At 46.2% G+C, this 21,314-nt stretch overlaps 1 protein-coding gene across 2 annotated transcripts in view; it reads left to right on the top strand.

The window, feature by feature from the left end:
- Positions 1 to 13,136: 13,136 nt before the first annotated feature.
- Mapre3 (microtubule associated protein RP/EB family member 3) overlaps positions 13,137 to 21,314 on the top strand; it is a 49,215-nt gene continuing 41,037 nt past the window's right edge. The window contains exon 1 of one of the 2 annotated variants that reach the window (XM_021635448.2): positions 13,137 to 13,310. The gene's annotated coding sequence lies outside the window, so the exon portion shown is untranslated. The remainder of the gene's footprint in view (positions 13,311 to 21,314) is intronic. The other variant, XM_021635446.2, reaches the window with a different exon arrangement.

The following is a 21,314-nucleotide window of genomic DNA, read 5'->3' as shown; positions in this document are numbered from 1 at the left end:
GGACTTGAAACTTTGGATCACACAGGAGAATCAGCTATGCAGCCATCAGCTTTGCTTTCTTAACTTGGAATTACAGGTTGACTCACAGACACACAAGGGACATTAGGAACTGGGAAAGGTCATTTGAACCCCAGGTTTGAAGAAGAAACAATACTGGGAAAGGGTAAAGATTATTGTCCTAATTGGTAAAAAGGTTTTTATTTTATTTCCTTTTTTGTTTTGTTGTTATTTGCTATTGTTTTGGGGGTTGGTTGTTTTTTGTTTTTTTGAGACAGGATCTTACTATGTAGACCAGGCTGGCCTTGACCTCATGGTATTAAAGACATGCACTACTATACTAGACAATTAGAAGCTATCACAAAGCTTTGCCAACAAAGCAACACATTTCGCTTAGTGCTGTTAAAAGTTTGCTTTTAAAAGCACCTTGCTCTTCTCAGTGTCTAGCTTTAGAGTGATGTCTGCATCGGTGTGAGCATTGTTTTCTGGCTAGTCACATGAGTGCACTGGAAACTTCCCTTGATATGCAAGTTTTTCACATTTTTTTACATTAAAAGGAAACTTCTTTGAGATGGGATTTCTGTGTGTCATTTCTCATTGGACAGGCTGACAACAAGATTATAGGGATTCAAGCCGTCCAAGCCCCCTCTGAGGGGAAATTCCCAAGGTCACCAAACTGCAAACTGTTGTGCGTAGGTCTAAATGCTCCGGTGACATCATCTAAGCAGCGCCTCCTGTGTTGTGGGGATTTGTCATTGCAAACTGGCCTGAATTTGGCAGGACTGATGGATGACCCAGGAGTCCCTCTCGTGGTCAGCCCCCAGCAGCACCACCATGCCACATTTCTTCTTTTTTTAATATTTTATTTTTAAATAATTTTATACATTCACTTGAAACTGTGTAGCCCAGGCTGGCCTTGAACTCGTGATCCTCCTGCCTCTGCCTCCTTCAGCAAATCCTACCGGTGTGCGCCACCACAACCGGCGCCACATTTCAAGGTACCTGAGGGCTTATATCACTAACAAGACGTCAGGAAAGGCTTTGACCCCTTCTTTCCTGAGGGAACCGAAACTACTGGAAAAGCTCCTAGAAAACACCCCCCAGAGAGGACCAGACATGTTTTTGAGTACCAAAGACAAGACACTTCAGTCGCAATACCTTACAGGCCTGCTCCTGTGGCCGTGGGTCATCAAAATTCCCGGTGGCCCAGAAGAAGAACTCCAGGCCCAGTGCGGACATCTCAGGAAGAGTTGCTGTGTAGGGACTGCTGAAGTTTCTTCTGATGCTCAACAGCCAGGTCTCTGAGTAAACCATCTGCAGCGTGGTCCCAGTAGTGTCTTTGCTCAGAACGTTTTGGAATCCCTCCTTAATGCCTGCTCTGTGGTTGTGAAATTCTCAGGAATTGGCACCAGAGGCAATAAGAGAATGCTGCCTTCCAGTCATAATTCTGTTTTTCAGATGCCACGCCGTCATCTGGCACCGTGGTCATGAGAAGTGGTATCCCAGTTCCATTCATTGATCAGCACCAACACTTGGGGATCATACTGGTTTACCCTGATGTGAGCAAAGTAGGGCTCTCTACTAGATCGGAAGACTGAAGTTGACCATTGAGCCCAGTGGCTCTCAGCCAGGACCAGTTGTGTCCTCCAGAAGACAAGAATAGGGATCATTTGGGCATCCTTTTGGCTGTCACAACTTAGTGGACCAGTGCTACTGGAATGGGGTGGTTAAAGCTCCAGGACACTGCTGAGCAATCTACTTGGGATGTACGCGGGGCAGCCACCACCCAAAATATCAAAAGCAGGGAGATGGAGGAAGTCTGGTCTAGCTGAATGTTGAAATGAGATCATTGCTTCAGAAAACTGTGTAAGAAAGTTTTAAGAAGGGGGGAGGCAGAGCTAAGTTTATGCAATTCTGCGTGACTAGACATTCTGGACGGAAGACATCATGAGCAGAGCTGGAGCACAGCATCCCAGCATCAGTCAGGAGTAGGACCCTAAGGAGTCTCACTGTGTCCTTTCCCGTGGCTTCACCTGTCAATCCTGTGCCACCAAGATCAGGAACCATGTTGTACAAGGTTCTGCCTGACCACTCAGCGATGCTACGGGAAACGAGGCTACGTGTGCAGATTTGATTGAGGCTGTAAGTGCAGAGAGAGGTGACACAGCAAGTGGCAGCTTGATCACTGTCACATCTCAACAACTTAACCATAAAGTGTATACACTTTCTTTTTTATCTAGGTGTACACTGAGCCCTTCTCCAGGAAATATCCTGGGGCGGATAGAGGAAAGGACCCTTCTAAAACTTAAGGAATGGCGTTTGGAAAGGGAAGTAGGTATTATTGCCAAAAGCAAAATTCAAAAAGAGTGCATGAAAGGGCAGCACTATATGTCTGGAGTGGCTCCAGTATTCAACAAAGCAGCACAGTCTTACCTCTCTCCCTGACCTCTTTGTCTCAAATGTTTGAGCGAAAGCTATATAAACAACCTCTGAAGTCTAAGCGCACAGCCCGATAAACCTGTATAAAATGAAAGTGCCGACGAAGACATTGCACTGCCAGTCCCTGAGAGACCTGCCTTGTGAGCGCTTCCTGTCATACCAGTGCCTCCCATCCCCCGATGGATAACTACTTCCCTGGCAAATAAATGCTGTCTCGTTTTGAAGCCTGATGATGGAGTCATACAATGCCTACAATGCATGCTCTGTTTCTCGACATGAAGTTTCTAAGAAATAAAGGGCCCATCGTATTGTCCAGTGTGTGCAAGACTGTCTAAGATGATGGAAGGGACAACTCTGTCTTCAGTGTGTACACAGACAGGAACTTACAAACAGGGTGAAAGCATGCGTGTGTGTGATGGACGTAGGCGAAGTGCTTTCTTGCTGGCGTAGAACGGGACTTGTACAATTCAAGAGTGAAATGAAGAAAGCAATTCCAGTTATAGCAGCATCAAAAAGAACAAAGTGAGGGCTGTAGGGGTGCCCAGGGGTGCTTGCTTCTCTCCGAGAGGATCCAAACTCAGTTCCCAGCACCCACACGGCAGCTTGAAACCACAGGTAACTGCAGGTTGGACTCTTCTGACTGCCTCGGGCTCCTTCATCTACATGCACATACGTGCACTCAGGCACACAAACATACGCGTACATGTATGGTAAATGTTTTGACAAGAATAGTGTTTGGCAACAAATTTAGCAAGACAAATACAGCTGTGCTCTGAACCCCATGAAACTATTAGAAATGTTTACAACGTCTAGATAAATAAAAGATAATTCCATGGTCATAAATCAGGTGATTTCATGTCATTAAGGTGGTCCCAGTCCCCAAATCTATGGACCCTTAGATTCTGCATAATCCCCATCAGAACTTCAGTTGTAAAAATTGATAACTCATCTTAAAAATTCATTTGAAACTGCAAAGGACTCAGAAGCGTAAGATGAGGAAAATCTTAAAGGAGCTGGTAAAATCATCATTAACCCATTCATGAAGCTGGAGGCCCCAGCGACCTAACTACCTTTCAGTGGGTCTTCCCTCTTAAACATTCCTCCACATCAGCCCTGCCACACTGAGGACCGAGCCGCCAGCACAATCGCCTCCGGGCAACATGCTCAAACCTTACCCAAACCATAGCAAGTGCACACCCAATGAGGCAGGAATGAAGATATTGTAAGGACACACGCCGCCCCCTTCCGCTATCAGACTATGGAGACAGTGAGGGAATTGACATTTCCCCCCAGAAGTCTCGTGCTGGCGAAGGAAAAGCCTGAGACCTTGGCATCAGCCAGAGAGTAACTTGTCTCCCGGAAGGAGGCTGCGCAGTATGCTGCTGATGCAGGACAGACTTCGAGCCAACAGTGGGAGTCAGTGCTGGGTCAGTGAGAGTCAGGACCACACTTTGACCAGAAAGGCACGGTTATGCATACCTCTTGCTCTCTAATTAGACCTCATGTCAGTACTCTGAAGACGGGCTTGGGGACACCCCTGGCGCTCTTTACCTGTCCTTCCAGTGTGGTCACAGGGAATGAATCTTTTTCTGTTTGTTACTGTTATTTGCCTGTTGAGGACGGTGGCCTTGCTTGTTAAAGCTGCCCAGACACTGACCGTAATAACTCCAATAGCAATTTCAAGATGATTCAGCGGAGGAAAACAGTCTTCTCAACAAATTGTGCTTAGAAACATAGACATCCATATGCAAAAGAATCAAAATGGGAAATCTGCCTCACGATATGCAAGACTCAGCCAAAATGAGCCCAAACTTTAAATCTAAGAGCTAAATAAGCCCTAAAGCTAGAAAACTTTTAGAAAAAAAAAAAAAGCATAGAGGTAAATTTTTATAGCTTCAATTTAGTATCAGATCCATACATATGATACTGAAAGCACACACATATGCATATACATTTTATTTCAGTGGAATATAAAAATTTATATGTCAGATGAGACCATCATATATGGGGCAGGGGAGGGGAATCTTACTTCACGCCTTGGAAAATGTAGAGAAAAGAAGCAGCAGAAGATTGTGGGAGAGGAAAGCCCTTGGAATTAACCTCTTCTGGCATGCCTTCAGCTTTGGCCAGAGCAGCAGCTGCCAGAAGGTATGTCTTCCCTTGTCTCATCCACTTCCACTCCTGGCCTCCTGGTCTACCAGGGCTTTTCCAGGTTGAGTGAGCCGGACTCCGGTCATGGTGCTACCCAAAAGGATCTCCAGATGGCGCTGTAAACTCACCAGTGGCTACTCAGGCTTAAGCCGCAGGCCATGAGGAAACAGGTAAAGCTCGAGGAAAAACAGCCAATTTCTGTGCTCGGTCCTGGACCCCCAGGGGGGCTTACGGCTGTGCAGCCAGCAAACAAATGAGGGAGCTTAGCAGCTTTTCCCATATCTGGAGGTCTCTTAAGAGAGTTGACTTTTTCACCCCAATCTCCAAATAAATAAAACAGGATAGCCACTTAAATTTGAACTTTACGTAAAAATAATTATGTCATGTATAGTGTTTGTGGCATGCTAAACTAAAAACAGAAAAATCAGAAATTTACTTTTAATAATGATGTCATATATTTATCTAGCAACTTACTTACTGTTCCGACTTTCATTTAATAAGTGCCTGTGTATCAGCTGCTGGGCCTACAGTAGGAGTGTAAAAGTGAACCAAGGAGAGCGCCTGCATTTAGTGAGCTGGGGGTAAGACATGTTGACAAATGGTTTTAATCAGAAAGTAGAGAAAGCATGGGAAAGTGTGGATATGGGTGTTGGCTGTAACTTCAGGACCTACTTCTATTTGTTTTATTTTCTTTGTTTTGTTTTTTTCTCCATTTGGTTTTTTAAGATAGGGTTTCTCTGTATAGCAACCCTGGCTGGTCTCGAACTCACAGAGCTCTGCCTGCCTCTGTCTCCCGAGCACCAGGACTAAAATGAGCATGCACCACGACCGACCAGCCGGAACCTACTTCTGAAGCTCACTAGCCTAGTACTCTTAGGCAAGTCATTAACATCCCTGCGCCTTTGATGTGAAAATGGGAACATTACCACACTTGGAAGCTTCCCCGGGAGCATCTTCCACAACAAAGCCACGGAGGAGATAACACTAACACTTAAGCAATGGACAGATGTTTATCTGAGGAGAGGTCACTCCCTAGCCTGTCTCAGCCATGAAACAACTTTGCTTGTACAATTCCAGCTGTTTTTCGTATTTCCACTGACATGGAAAGAGTGGAGGGTGAGTGGACCTGGTGAAACAGTGTGTCAAATGCAGTCTCTGCCGTATGTAGGAACCTAAACTTTTGTCTTTAAGCACATGTTTCCTCAAACGTCATCATTAAAGTACCCTAAAGACACGGGCATCATCATACGAAGTGCTGGAACACCAACTTCCCTTAAAACTCTTATTTTCAAAATCGCACAGTTTTGTATCTACTTCATAGGTTTAGTTGTTTCAGTGTAAAGGATACTGTTAGCAGTGGTGGCACACATCTTTAATCCCAGCACTCGGGAGGCAGAGGCAGGCAGATCTCTGAGTTAGAGGCCGGCCTGGTCTACAGAGAGAGTTCCAAGTTTCTACACAAACCTGTCTTTTGTGGATGTAAACATGCTTTTGTTTTGATCTCGGGTGTGGCATATGGGACTGAGTCAGACTGTTCACAGCAGCAAACTATTTGCCTGGTGCAGGCTCTGAGAGGGGCTCTTTGCCAGCTGCAGATAGTTTAAATCTGAGGACTCTGAGAGGGAATAAAGGCCGGAGCCCAGAGAGAAAAAGAGGGAGTTCTAAGAAAGAAGTTTTCTGGGGCTTCCCCCCCACCCCCATCCCTGCTGCCTCTGGCTGCTGTTGATGCAGTTTGACAAGAAGTTGGAGATCTCCTGAAATGAAGATGGGACTTGTCCTAAAGAACCCGAGAATCCTAACCAGCAGGAAGTAGCTAGAGGGAACGCTGCCCCATCTCCCCGGTAATCTTTTTTTTCTCCTGTCTGTTCTGGGGTGTTGGAAGGGATTGGAGTGGAGCAGGGAGGAAGAGGCATAAGAAACATACAGTAAAATAGAGTTAAAAAGTAGCACCAACACCTGTCGTGAAAAACAAAACAAAAAGCTATTGTTGTTCTTACTCTCTAAAAACAAAAACCTGAAGAATGTGTATCTAATCTCTGTGTCTTCCACCCTGTTACACGACTTTCCGCATAAGCCAGGGAAAGCCATAGGGATTTAAGCCCAGGAATATATGGAAGGCTTTACCTTATAGGAAGAACCCTAAGATTTGAGGGTGGATCAGAAATGGAAAGACTGACAGAGAGAGCAGGCGTGAGATAATACAATATCCTAGGTCTGTAATGGTCATGGAGAGGAAGATAGAGGAGGAAACAAACAGATGCTAGTGACATTTCAGAAGCAGAACTGATTGAAATTGAAAACTGTCCTGGAAGTTGGGAAGAAGGGTGGATTAGGATCACGTCCGGTTTGTTTGTTTGTTTGCTTTTGTTTTGACACCATCAACAATGTTAGGACTGTAGACTAGGTATTGGTAAGTGGGGAGAGAGAACGCGCTTCATTTAGACCCACTGGGCTTTTGATGTCAGGGCTGCCTATAAGGGCTGAGAGATGGGAAAACTGGTGATGATGGAGGCACATAGAGTCAGAAGCTACAGGAAAAGATGAGGCCATTCAGGGAACACGTATGGAGAGAAGAATGCAGACAGAATGGCGGTCTAAACAAAGGGGAGCTGTTGTCGGATGAAGGCGGGGTTTCAATCTTACAAGATGAAGGGGTTCTTCAGATGAATGGTGCTGATGGGAGCCCTGGGGACCATCCAGTGTTCAAGGTCACATTTGTGGGACAAGGTAGGGTCATGACAGAGCATCAAATTAACAGGCGACAAAAGACAACATGAACAAAATCTGTTTCATGAGCTTTTTTTTTTTTTTTCATTTTCAAGGGGAAATGATGGCTCAGTGGTTAAGAACACTGAGTTCTACACAAGTTTCTACACAAACGTGTCTTGGAAAACAAAACAAACAAAAATATATTGCTGTTCTTACTCTCTAAACAAAACCAAAACCTGGGGAATGTGTATTTACTCTATAGCTCTTCCATCCAGAGGACCCAGGTTCAATTCCCAGCACTCACGTGGCAGCTCACAACTGTCTGTAACTCCAGTTCCAGGGGATCCAACACATATGCAGGAAAAACACTAATTCACATTTAAAAAAAAGTATTAAAAGGGTGAAAAGAGAACCCAGAAAATAAGAAAAAAAGATTGCAATTTATATATTTGATAAGAGGTCAATTACCAGAAAACACTCCTAACACTGAACAACAGGGGAAAACTCAACAATTCAAAAATGGAAAAAGAGATTCCAAGAGTCATCCTTCTCCTCACTCCCCCCGCAAAAGATGCACAAGTAGCCAATAGCATATGAAATAGTCTCAAAAGTAAAGGCAAAGTCAGATTATGAGAGTCCAGCTCACAGACATTATGACAACTACCAAAAAAAAAAAAAAACCATAAAACAATGAATGTTTCCTCTAAAAAGATAAAAATAGAGCTACCTTATATTCTGACAATTCCACTTCTGAATATATGCCCCCAAATAATTTAAAACAAGATCTCAGAGAGATATTTGTATGCCTGGGTTTACAGTAGCACATAGCACAATAAGCAAAAGATGGGTTCAAGCAAAGTGCTCACTGAGGGGCGAAGGGTAGGTAGGGTGTGATGTGAACATACAATTCAGCCTTTAGGAAGAGGAAGCCAGGTGTGGCATACACCTGTAATCCAGCCCTTGGGAGGCAGAGGCAGGGGTTCAAAAGTTCAAGGCCAGCTTCAGCTACACGGTTAATCAGGCTACTTAAAATCTTATTTCAAAATAAGTAGATAAAGAAAGGGCGCATCTATCATATATTGAACATCAAGAGAAACTGCCTGGGCTGAAGAGAGCTTGGTCAGTAAAGCACTGGCCTAATAAGCGCAAGGACCTAAATTCCACGCAGATGTGGTTCTTCGCATGTATAACCCAGGGCTGATGCAGATGTGGTGTTCCCGTGTATAACCCCAGTACTGAAGAGGCAAAGACAAGTGGATACTTGCCATTCACTGGCCAGCCAGCCTAACCAACTTGTCAAGAACTAGGCCAGGGAAATAACCTGTCTTTGAAAAATTAAAAACATGAACCATGCCTTGAGTACAACACTCAAGGTTGTCCTGTAGCTCCACCCTCCCAGACCACACACACACACACACACACCTTAGGAAATAATTCTTCCCCATTGGAAAATAACCCATATTTGCGCTTATAGAAGCAAATGGAGTGATACTGTACTCTTAAGCAATAACAGTGTATCGCTGGATTCCAGCCACTATGAACTAGTAACTGAAATGTATACCTTCACTGTTCTTCCCTTTTGAAATGAGATTATCAGTACAGATCAATGATCCCATGTCTGGACTGCTACTGTATGTTGACTCTGCAAGAGGCGGGTGATGAGCTTCTTGACTTCACAGCTCTTCTGGCTGATGGATGGACTGGTACCCAGGAGTTATACCCAGGATACAGGACCAGAGGAGCAATATACACACTGGAACCTGATTCAGATAATGAGATCTGTCATTAGCCTGAGGCAAAGAGACATGGGGGCCTTGGGGAGGAGCTGAGTAGATTTTGTGAACAGATGTCAAAGATGGCAAATTATACCTCCCAGATGATTGGCCTCATCAATACTTCCTATTCACATATATTTATTGGGCTGGAGAGAAGCTTCGGTAGACAAACCCCTTGAGACACAAGCTTGGGGATCTGGGTTTGACCTCCAGTACCCAAGCAGAAGCTGGGCATGGTGGCATGAGTCTGTAATCCCAGTGCTAGGGACCGTGGAGACAGGAGGATTCCCTGAAGCTCACTGGACAAAAAGAGCTTAGCCAATCAGCAAAAACCAGAACCAGTGGGGTCAGTGAGAGATCCTGCCTCAAAAACTAAGGTAGAGGCTGGATGTGTTGGCTCAAACCTTTCATCCTAGTACTTGGGAGCAGAGGCTGGTAGATCTCTATACATCTGAGGTCAACCTGATCAACATAGTAAGCTCTAGGCTAGTCAGGGCTACATGGTGAGTCCCTGACTCAAATAAAAAAGAAAGACAATGAGAAAGGAAGGGAGGGAGAAACCAATTAAAGAAGACAATTGATATTGATCCATGCACACACCTGCATACAACACACACACATACATACACACACACATACACACACACACAAAAGCCCATACTTTTGTTACATGACTTTGACCTTTTTCCCTATTGAGACATGGATCTATGCCCCCTGCCTTGCCTTGCCTTGCCATCGTGCGTGCGCCTGTGTGTGTGTGTGTGTGTGTGTGTGTGTGTGTTTGTGTGTGTGTCTGCGTTTTCTAACAGGACATGACTCAACTATACGATTTTGAAGCTAGGTTATAAAAGGGATTTTGCTTTTCTCTCCATTGGAACGTCTACCCCTAAAATCTTCATCTACTAGGTGAATGGCCCAATTGCCCTGAAACCACCAAATGATAGGAAAACCAAAACTTGCTCTGAGGTACCACGAAGACAGGAGGTTGTCCAGAAAGCCCCTGCTATTTGAGTCCCAGCCACCATTTGAGTACAATGACACCAGAACCATCCGAATGAGCTCACCCTAAACTCCTAGCCAGAAATTAAGATAATGAAATGATTGTTTACACCACAGAAGTCATGGTGATTCATTACACAAAGACAGATAAATCAACAAACCTTCAAATCTTAACACAGAGAGTCTGGGAGACCGCATAAGCAAAGTGCTTTCTAGAAAGATCCTCTTGCCTCATGTGTGATGAGAGAGGGTGATTCAAGAATTACAGTCTTTCATCTCAGGACTACTCACGTTTTATCTACACCATTCAGGCCTATACCTGCAAACACAGAGCTGAGCCAGAACTTCACAGACGGGAAGAAAAGAAAACTGAGTCTGAAATCCCGCCCCGGCGTTCATAGCATTCAGACATTTGTAGGTGCAGTCAGGAACCATTTCGGTTTTCCAGTTCTGTGGCCAGGGGCAAATGTGAATGGGCATCTACCTTTCTAACAGTTTTTCTTGGGAATTATTTGTCAAGCAATTTTTTTCCTGAAAATCGCTTTAGATGGGAGGGGAGGGAACTGGTTCACTATGCCAGTTCTTTCTTTTCTCTTACTCCTCTTTTGCCTGAGAAAATGAACCCCATTCGGGTGTTTTGATATCAGTAGTCCTTGGGAAGTTCTGAGTGGAATTCATGAGGACCAGACAGGGAGACTTGGAGGAGAAAGCCTGACTCTGGCATGTCAATGTGTGTAGGTGAATTTTTAACCTAAAATAGACTTCTTATATTCACCATCCTTCTGTACCGCAATCCTTTCCAACATGCCAACACCAGGTAAGAGAGACAGAAGGTTAGAGGGGAAAGGGGGTGTAGGTCTCTTTAGACTACTTCCTGTTGATTAGGGTTGTCGGATTCCTTGGGGGCAAATCCAATCTTCATTATCAGGATAGCCAACAAACCAGCAAACCTGCAATAGCAAACACAGCTGCAAATGCAGCAGCAGGAGAGCAGTGGCCTTCTTCCTCTTCTTCTTCTTCTTCTTCTTCTTCTTCTCCTCCTCCTCCTCCTCCTCCTCCTCCTCTTCTTCTTCTTCTTCTTCTTCTTCTTCTTCTTCGTGCCCCTACCCCTCTCTGGGCTCTGTCATTTATACCCTCTCAAGTGTCCCCAGATTTCCAATCGTAAACTATCCGGAGCTGGCAAAAACTATAGCCTGATAGTACATCAGACAATCATAGTCAACCTCTGTGGACAATCTGAACAGCCCCATATGCCACACCTAGGATTAACAGAAATGTATTCACATAACATGACTGGGTTGTTATTGTTTTTAAGAAACCAAAACTCTCACTGCAAATGTGCCCAGAAGAATCCAGCAATGTTCACCAAAGGCGTAGGCTTGTGTTCATACAGAGGGTGACTAGGGCCAAGGACAGGAAGGAGGGTGTCTTCAGCAATATGAACATACACATGAGAGGAAACACTAGTGAAAGTGTAGGAGGGAGGACTGCAAAATGCGAGGTTTCAGGAGACAGAAAATGCCAGAGTCTTGGCTAATAGTTGACTAGAGTTTGGCATTAAGATCAAGAGCTAAGGGTGTGGGCCAGCTAAAATAGAAGCAGCAGTATTAAAGACAAAATATGTGCATAGACAATGAGGAAGGTCTGGACTGAGAGTCTGAGGCAGTTAAGTCAGAGAAAGTGAGGAAGAATGAAAACCTTTGTCTTCACTGGAGTCAATTACATAAACGTTTGTGTGTCACATTCTGTCCTAGATGCCGAGGAAGCTGATGAGTAAGACAGAATTCCTGCCCACCAGGACACATAGTCTGACTTCAGAGACAGAAGGGTAAGGGTGCTACTGTAAAATGCATGTAACAAAGAAGGTGTGTACAAGGTGGGCTCAGGGGTGACCACAAGACATCTGTGGGAGTCTAGGCTGAGGGAGGGAGAGACAGAAGTCACCAGCACCAAGAGAACCAAGCCGATGAAATCTCAATGGTGTTGGGCATAATGAAGCCCTAGAGAGACTAGAGTGAGAAAAGGACTTCAGGGCACTGGGAGGAAGAGGAGGTATCAAACACTGAGAAGATCCACCAAAGCAGACTTGGAGCAAGTAATCTGGGGACATGAATGTGCCTGTCAAAGAAGGACCTCGTTGTGAAGAATGGAATCTACACCAGCTAGTGGGCCAGGGGAAGGAACAGGAGCTGTTGGCAAATGCACTGGGAGAGGACTGTATAGTTGGTAAATACTTAAGGGATGGCTGATCAAAGACGGTGAGTTCAAGGCCACCAGGCTCCAGAAAGAATCCTCTGTCTTTTTGTTTTTCCCTTGTTGCTGAGAGGGTCTGTCAGCCCGAAGCTCAGGATGGCCTTGAACTTTCGGCAGTCTTCCTGCCTCCACCTCCCAAGTTCTGAAATTCTAAGTGTGAGTCTATAGTTCACCAGGCTCGGGGAACCTGTCTCAAACAGCGGCACACAGACAAAACCCTCAAACGTGTGCATAAGTGCCATTCTGTTAGCTCGACCTGGAGGTGAAGGTGCAGGCTTTCTCATGGGAGGCTAAATGGGGTGCTTGACTGAGAAAACTGCACGCCTTCAAAGACTAAAGTAGCAGACTGCAATTGGAGGCCATAACACAAGAAAGATCCTCAAACTCGGCTTCGGGTCTCCCATATCAGCGAAAGAGGAGTCATAGTCTCCACTTTTGCCTTTGCTAAAGCGGTAAGGAAGACCCCATCATCCCGCTACTACGGAATCAGAAGTAAAGGCTTGTTCCTTCTTTGCCTAGACAGGGTGGAGGAATTGTTACCCTGTTGCTAAGGAAAAAGGAAGGGGCTGTTCCCAGTTGCCATGGTGACAAGGTAAGAGCGTTCCCTCAGTACCGCCTTACGTTTACCCGGCGGTTTCTTCTCCTCGTTGCTATGGAGATCTAGAGGAATTGTTCTTGTCTCCCGCACCTCCTGCCGCCGTTGCTAGGACGAGGTAGAGGTAGGGGTAGTCCGCCTCTAGCCGCCTGGTTGCCGTGGAAACGGCGGGTGCCCTGGCCCCGCCCCGCTCCGGCTGACAGCAGTGGCCGCAGCGCGCCTGCGCAGTGCTCTCGTCCCCCGCAGTCTCTGTGCGTTGAAGCCGGAGACCGCGGCGGCCTCTGCTAGGACCCTCCGCCCCGGAGCCGCCGGCCGGAGCCGCAGCCCCTGCCGCAGCGCCCCCGCCTCCCGTCCCCTCCCCTGCCGCCTCCGCCGGAGCCGCCTCGCGCACTGTGAGTCGGGCCGAGGCCACGGTCGCCGTGGGGCTGAGTCAGCGGGAGGCCCGGGCCGGGCTGGGGGAGGGGAACCGGGCTCCCCATCCCCGCCAGCCACTACCCCCACCCGTGTCCCATTCCGCTGGGCTTCCATCCTCGGTGGCCTCCTCGGTGGCCTCCGGGGTCAGGCCTCCCCAGCCACTCCTCCTACCCTCCTCCCTCTCTCCCTCCTTTCGGACCCACCTAGGGTTTCTTCCCCTCTAGATGTGGCGCTGTCGCACCTCTGCCCGTGGCCTTGTATTTTCCCCAAAACTCTCTCCTGTCTGTCCTTGTCCCTTCTCTTTACTCCTGGACCTGACATCTCCCGGCGTCTAGTTTCCCCAAGTGATATGCCCGAGAAAAGAGTGACAAGGGCAACAGCCAGTGGAGACTTAGGGGAGGGGGCACTGTATCTGTCCAAACCTTGGGACCCCAGGGTACTTACCCACCCGCTCCTGACCTGCTCGTGCCGGATTGGCTTAGGAAAGCAGGCCTGGATAGTTGTAAGTAGCTGCAGAGAGCTGGCGCGGCTTTCGGAAGAGGTTTTGCTTGGAGGGGTGAAGCTATGTTGCGATCAGCTACTGTTGGGTGCTCAGGGCTCGTGCGTGGTGGCCTTGTGTGTGCTGAGCCACTGCCCCGGCCACACTTTGCAGGGAAGAGAAGGGAGTGAAGGGAGGGGGACGTGGTTGGTTTGGGAGCTTAAGTTCTTGTGCTTCCGGTGCGTTTTTTTCTGTGAATAAGCATCCTTCTGGACTCTTTAAAGAGTCACGTTACAGCCTTGGTATATGTGAGGTTTGAAGACAGACCTGTAATACTACAGCAGCAAGTGCCTACTGATCAGGGGTTTTAATTTCTGATACCTGTACATTTGGTGAAGAAGCCAATCAGAAAACAGTGAGGTTTGACCATCTGAGCAGAGTGGAAAGGAGAGGCGGTTGAGAGTCCCTCCATGAGGTCCCTCCGGGGCCTGTATTCCTGCCTCCTGCAGCTCTGAGTCTTGTTGGGGGCTGTTGCCTGGTGGGGTTTCCTTGGCCACTCAGCAGCTTGCCCAGCTTGCTGTACCTAGTGTTGAAACAGTCCTGAGCTATTTTCTTTTTCCCAGCAAGAAACACAGCTCAAGTTCAGTATGTGCTCATAGCCAGAAAGTTCTTCCTAGACAAGCCTCGACTCGAGGGCTCCTAACTACTGTGTGTACCTCACTGCCAGCTTCCTTTGATTCCGTTTTTTTTTTTTTCTTCCTCCCAGATTTCAATGTAGTGTTAGGAACTATGCATACAGCAGTTCTAATGAACAGGAGGCTTTGGGTTTGTTTGAGTTTTTTTGTTTTGTTTTGTTTTGTTTTGTTACTTGTTTGATTCCAGGCTACAAAGAAGGGCATGGGCCCACTCCTAACTCTCGTGGTGAAAGACCCACTCAGTAGGAGTTTCTGAGGTGGCAAACAGATTTTGCTCTTAGACTGCTCACTCATGGCCTATTGGCAGCCTGGCCGGGGCCACTCCCTGCCCCCATGCCCATCAGATTAGTTTACAGTAGCAAAGACGGCTGTCGCCCTAGTTTTAAACACAGAGATGGAGTTCAGGAAAATGACAGCCCCCATCCAACAGTGGAGTCGGTTGTGTTTCGGATGCCAGTCTGGGGTTTGGCGGGATGCACCTGCCTGTGGCGCGGTGGGAACCTGGGGTCTGAGAGCTGCATTCCTTCTGCTTCTCTCCATGGTGCATAGCTCGCCCCAAATGCCGGAGGAGGGCAGGAGACAGCTGTGCTGGAGAGCTGCTCTTCCCAGGCCGGGTGTATTTTGGGAATCAGTGTTATTACTGGGGTGGAGGGTGGTGAATTAAGCAAAGAAAATGTGTCAAGGCTAGAGAGAGATCAGGCGAGTGTGAGATGCAGTGCTCCGTTTGCAGTTTGCCGTGGGATAGTACCTTTTCAGAGCATCAGAGAGGCTTTCATATGGGTTAATTTGCCTTTGAAAGTCAAAGCGGTGTTTTATGAGATAATAATTGAATGCTTATAAACTGATTCTCTTAAGAAACAAGACTGAGACCTCTCCTATAGGCCTATCCAGCTGCCATTGAAAGTAATTGTTAAGACCAGGGAGAGGAGCATGATTTGGACCAAGCCAGACCTAAAGCTGTGTGACAGATATTATGGTTTTATAGGACTGTATTTCCTTGATCTTGAGACAAACCTGTAATTTACCAACAGCTTTTAGGTAAAGTGTGTGTGCGTGTGTGTGTGTGTGTGTGTGTGTGTGTGTGTGTATTCTGAGCTACATCCTAGTTTCAGAAGCAGGAAGTAGCAAGCCTTGGAGGAGACATTTGTGAGTCTTCGAGCTAGAATGGTGTTTTTGTTTTGTGAAGAAGCCAGGGCTGCCCCACCCAAGCACCCGCACATTGTCAAGGTGGGTGTCTCTGAAGCCTTTCTCCAATCCTGTGCTCTCTGTGGGTTTAGGTGATGAACTAGACTTAGGCGTGCTAGTAGCTGTTAAACAACTCAACATTCCCGTGTGAGAGTCCAGCTCAGGGCCTTAATAGGGTACTCTCCAGAAATTTAGCCGAAAGCTGGGAGCAAACCTCTTAAAGACTATCCCTGAAGTTAAGCAGGTAGTATTTTTCAGAAGGTGAGTAGATTTCATTGTTCAGGCTGAAATGTGTGTGCTCCTGTTTATAGACATGTCTGTGAGGATCCTAGACACACACAGTGTGAAAAGAATTCACTACGTGATGTTGAATCTCTCTCCCTGGAGTGTGTTCGAGCTGGACAGGATATGAGATGTCCTAATGTTCTCATTTCCAGGTTTTGACATGAGACACCAAGAGTTAAGTGATTTGCCCCAAGGTGACTGGACTAATGTAGAAAGTATGTGAAAACGCTGTCTATGTGTACACCATGCAAATGACCGCTGGTGGTTGATAGCGTCTGAGTCAGGATTAGAACTCACATTTCCAGACTAGGGCTATTCTGCACTGCCATATTGCTGCATTTGTCACACTTAATAGTTCAAAGGGCTTTCATAAAAATAATTTAGTAGTCTGTAATTAGCACTGTAGACAAAGGCTTCTTTTAATTGTCTGAGATGTTGCAAAGCCAGGCAAAATGTAATGTCCAAGTGTCCAATTAAATATTTATTCTTGCCACCTTAAAAATAACAATTTCCCCCCACACTGAGACTTCGGGGGGGTCTTCTTTTTAAAAATATGCATCAACTAACAGAAATCAAATGCAAAGCTGGGGGTTGAAGTCTTCTCAGCCTATCCAAGGCTTCTGCATTCTGGAAAGCAAGGAAGAGGGTAGAAATGGGGCTGAGAATGGGAGACAGCATGAGGGACAGCTTCCAGGCCCCCAGCCAGCCCTCCAATGTAACGCTGCCGTGGTCCTGGGAGCCACATGGATTTCTCATCCCTATCCTTTGGCAACTGAGTTGATCTGGACTCTCCAAACAAGTATATCTGAGCACAAATCCCAGTCCTTCTACTTCCTGGCCGTGTGACACTGGGCAGGTTACGTAACTGCTAAGTGTTAGTTTTCTCGTCGGTAAGCCTGGGTGATGGCTGTCCACAGTTCTCATCTTAAGGCCGGGGGACACTGCCCCACAGGACTGTTACAGGATGCAAGTAAGCAAAGCTTGTAGAGGAGCTGCTTGGTAGCAAGTAGAAATCATTATTTGCATTTACTGGTGTCATGAATTTAAAAAGAACGTCTCAAAGTTTGTCATGAGAAGTCCTCCCTTAACTGACTCAGAAACACCCCAGTCCTCAGAGCCTTCATAATGTGTTTGATGGAAGCAGAGATTTGTCCCACGCAGAGAGTTGCAGTGTCATTTCAACTGCCAAATGAGAGCGCATATGTATGAAATGGTCCTTTGTCTCCATGCATTCAGCTGACTTGGTTGTCTGACAGAATGGCCAGGCATGAGCAGTGGCCTGGAGCAGAGCACAGGCTGGTGTGTTGTGTTGTGCTCGGGCCTTCTGCTGGGGAGGCTAGTCCGAGGAGCAATCCTAATTTGAAATAGAAAAGCAGCTGAGCGCTGGCTCATTAGTAACCACCCTCATGTGGCCCTCGTTCACGTCCCCTGCCGTGAGACGTGCACCTTGAACCATGACTTTGCTCAGATCAGTTTCTGTACCTGTGGGGTACAGAGGTCAGGGAAAAAGAGCCCTTCCTCCCAGGAGGGAGACCTCCTCCCTGGGTGAGGAGAGGGAAGGGGAGGTCATTTTGGATGGAGCAGTTACAAAAAGACACAAGGCCTTACCAGAGCGGGCCATTCAGTTGGCAAAACACTCAACAACAAGAACTCAAATAATGACGACACTTTAAATCCTGTGTCTCTAACACAGGAAGAGCTTGAAGCTTCAGGAGACCTAGCTGAAGTATGATACCCTCGGTGATGGATCCGAGTTCCCAGATCCAGGCCGTATCCCTTATCCAGGCCTCTAGACTAGCTCTGTAGTAGCTGGAGTGGACCCCTGGCAGGCACAGCTTTCAGTCTGATCCCCAGGACTGCAAGTAAACTTGGGGAATATCTACCTCTGGGAAGTAAAATGTGGGTGTCGGGAAGGGGGAAGGACTCAAAGGGGAACGTTTACTTCCTCTCTGTCTGTATTTGACCTGCTGTAAGACACATAGCTTAGAGAAGACCAGACAGAGCTGATAGTGCGTTTGGCTCAGGAAACACATTTTAATATAAAACCCCAGCTGTAATGTTCAGTGATGGAGCAATGGTTAGATTGCTTCCTTCACAGACCAAGCCAGTGTCCAAACCTCAAGAGTGAGGAAGGGCCCTCTGAAGTGGCTGCTTCCCCGGAAGCCCAGAATGCTTAATGAATGCCTCCTCCACTAGTCCCCTTGTCCCCTTCCTTCCCCTTTTGGGAATAATCCCCTCTTCTTGACCAGCTCAAGTAACCACTGCTTCCTTATAAGATAATTGAATTTCAACTATTGACCAAAGTGGCATCTGCCCACGTTACCTTTACAGCAGGTCTGTGAGCTGGATGTGGTGCTGGATGTGGAATCCCAGCACCCAGGACAACCCGGACTCCATAGTGATTCTGCTTCTCAAATAACAACACTTTAACATCCTGTGTCTCTAACGTCAAAAGAGCTTGAAGCTGGAGACCTAGCTGAAGTATGGATACACTCGGTGACGGTAGCTGCAATCTGAATGGGGACTGGCTGGTCCTTTTACACAATATCAACAGCTTCTGTAGACATGACTGATGAGGGGCTGGAGAGCTGGCTCAGCGGTTAAGAGCACTCGCTGTTCTGTAGAGGACCTGTTCGGTTCCCAGCACCCACATGCTGGCTCACGACTCTCTGTGGGCACCCATGTGATGCGTATCCGTGCAGGCAAAACACTCAAGCACATAAAATAAGGAAACCCAAGAAAAGAAAGATGAAAGAAATGACTAATACAGTGTGGGAGGAATTCACTAAGTGATGCTGAATTTTTAATGTTGTCATCAGCCGGCCAGTTGTCTATTTTAGCCAGGTGTCCTATTGGTGACACACTTACTAGCTGAGCATGTGCTCTGGGTACTTGCCAGAAGTAGCATGGATTATGCTGACTAATTCACAGCCCATCACCCAGTCTTTCCTTTGGCTAAGAGTACACATCTCCACGGTAGCTGGCCAGGGTTAGTAGGGCATCCTGTGGCCAAGGGTGGATTTTCCCCGGTGTGAAGTTGGCTGGCCAGTTCTCGCCACACACTAGATCGTGTTTTCACTAGCAACATGCCCTACCAACTTTGCTGCGCCTAGATGTTGTTTTCCAATTTCTTATCATAACATCAGTGTTCCAAGCTCTGGATGCTTGACTTCCCTCAAGTAAATAAGAGCTTAGCCCATCTGAAGTGTTTTGACTCCACACAAAATAATGTTTTTCATGAAACTGTTTCCTAATATGTAGGAAATACATACCACTTGTATGATATGATTAAAATAGTTCAGCAAGAAGCATGATTCCAAATCTGCCTAGGAGTTGAGAGTACACACACACACACACACACACACACACACACACACAAAGCCTTAAAGGGACACATATCATTAGACCACAAATTTCCATTTTTAAACTAGGACCTTTAGTTAAAGGAGTATTTAAAAATACATAGACTTTCTTCCCAATCTTTTTTTAAAGATATATTTGTATTTATTTTATGAATATGCATGCTCTATCTGCATGCACACCTGCATGCCAGAAGAGGGCATCAGATCACATTATAGATGGTTGTGAGCCACCATGTGGCTGCTGGGAATTGAACTCAGGAGCCCTGGAAGAACAGACAGTGCTCTTAACCTCTAAATTATCTCTCTGGCCCATAGATTTTTTTTTATTACTACATTAATAATATAAAATATTTAAAAGAGTGGAATTGTTGGCAGCCAGAAGTGCTGAGCTGAGCATGGTGGCCTACACCTTTAATCCCACCATTTGGGAAGCAGAAGGAGGCAGATCCCTGTGAGTTCAAGGCCATTCTGGTCTATGCACTGGTCTATACATAGTTCCAGGCTAGCCAGGACCACAATGTGGGACCTTGTCTCAATCTTCCCCACCTCCAAAAAGTAAGTAAAACAACCAGAAGGGTTCAACACTGAGGATTGGTCAGGTTCACAGAAATAACCTACCACATAGGCATTTAAAACCTTCGTCTAGTAATATTATTGAACCCAGACATATTCTGTAATACTAGCTCTCCGTGGGATGAAGCAGGGAGATCCAAGTGCAAGGCCAGCCTAGGCTGTATCCCAAGCCCATCTCAAACACACACACACACAAACACACACACACATACTTGCTGGCATCAGAACTTCTTATGTGACCAATGGAAAAAAGCAAGCTATGAAATAGCATTTCAAGGATGCCATTCTATTAAGATATGAAATATGAAAAGATACCAGGAAAGTATTATCAATTATAAATTGAGTATGTATTGATGGTTTTCTTAATGTTTTTAAAGCTTTTCCTCATTAAACGTCAGTAACTTCATACATTTTGAACTAGTGACATACAGATTCCACGTAATAGAGGAATCTCTGTAGGCACCAGTTTTTTAAACTCTACTTTAAACTCTACTTTTGGGGTTCCTAAAGCCTCTACCTCCCTTCCCACCCCCAACCCTGTGTAAGAGAGGAAGAAGGTTTGAAGGACGAAGGGAAAAGGGATGTTGACCTTTTTACTTTTTTCAGCTGGGTAGGGCTGTCAGGTTCTTTTTGGGGGCAGTGACAGTCTCAGTCATCAGGATACCCAGCAGTCCAAGTAGCCAGCAAACTAGCAAATGCAGCAAGCAGTCTTCTCTCTTCGAAGCATTATCAAAGGGTTCTCTCCATCTGTCTCCTCCAAACCACCACCCATTCTCCCTATGGGCTCTCATATTTATACCCTTCAGAATCCTCAGAATTCAACCAACTGAAGCTGGCAAAGACCACGCCCCTGTATGAGGCAATTGTCAGCTATGGACAATCTAAAACCCCACACTTGAGATTAAAACAAAAACATGTTTACATAACATAACTGAGTTTTTAGAGAAACCTAAACTTCCATTATAAATCTTTAAAAAAAAAAAAAAAAAAAAAAAAGATGTTTAGTCTTTAAAATGTTTTTGCAGCGTTTATTTGTTGTGGGACACACTCTGTGAGGACAGTTCACACATGATGGTTTTCTGTGCTTGCCCGCCACCATGTGGGTCTTGGAGATTGAACTTGGGTCCTCAGACTTGGCTGAAAGCACCATTATCCACTGAGCCATCGCACCCCCTTCCCCCTCAGGATATTCAGGTTTCGTTTGTTTATCTTGAGGCAGGGTCTTCTGTGTTGCACGCTGAGTTTGAACTTACTACACACTGGAAGATAACCTTAAATTTTTGATCCATCAGCCTGTAGAGTACTGAGATCATAGTAACGTGCCACCATGCCTGGATTTATGAGTTGCTGGGGTTCATACATGCTACTGAGCTACAGCCCCAATCTGGTATTTAGTGGTTTAAT

This window comes from Meriones unguiculatus, chromosome 1, assembly GCF_030254825.1.
Source record: "Meriones unguiculatus strain TT.TT164.6M chromosome 1, Bangor_MerUng_6.1, whole genome shotgun sequence".
Taxonomy (NCBI): domain Eukaryota; kingdom Metazoa; phylum Chordata; class Mammalia; order Rodentia; family Muridae; genus Meriones; species Meriones unguiculatus.
The sequence above is the reverse complement of the archived record's forward strand: the minus strand, read 5'-3'. Positions and strand labels throughout refer to the sequence as shown.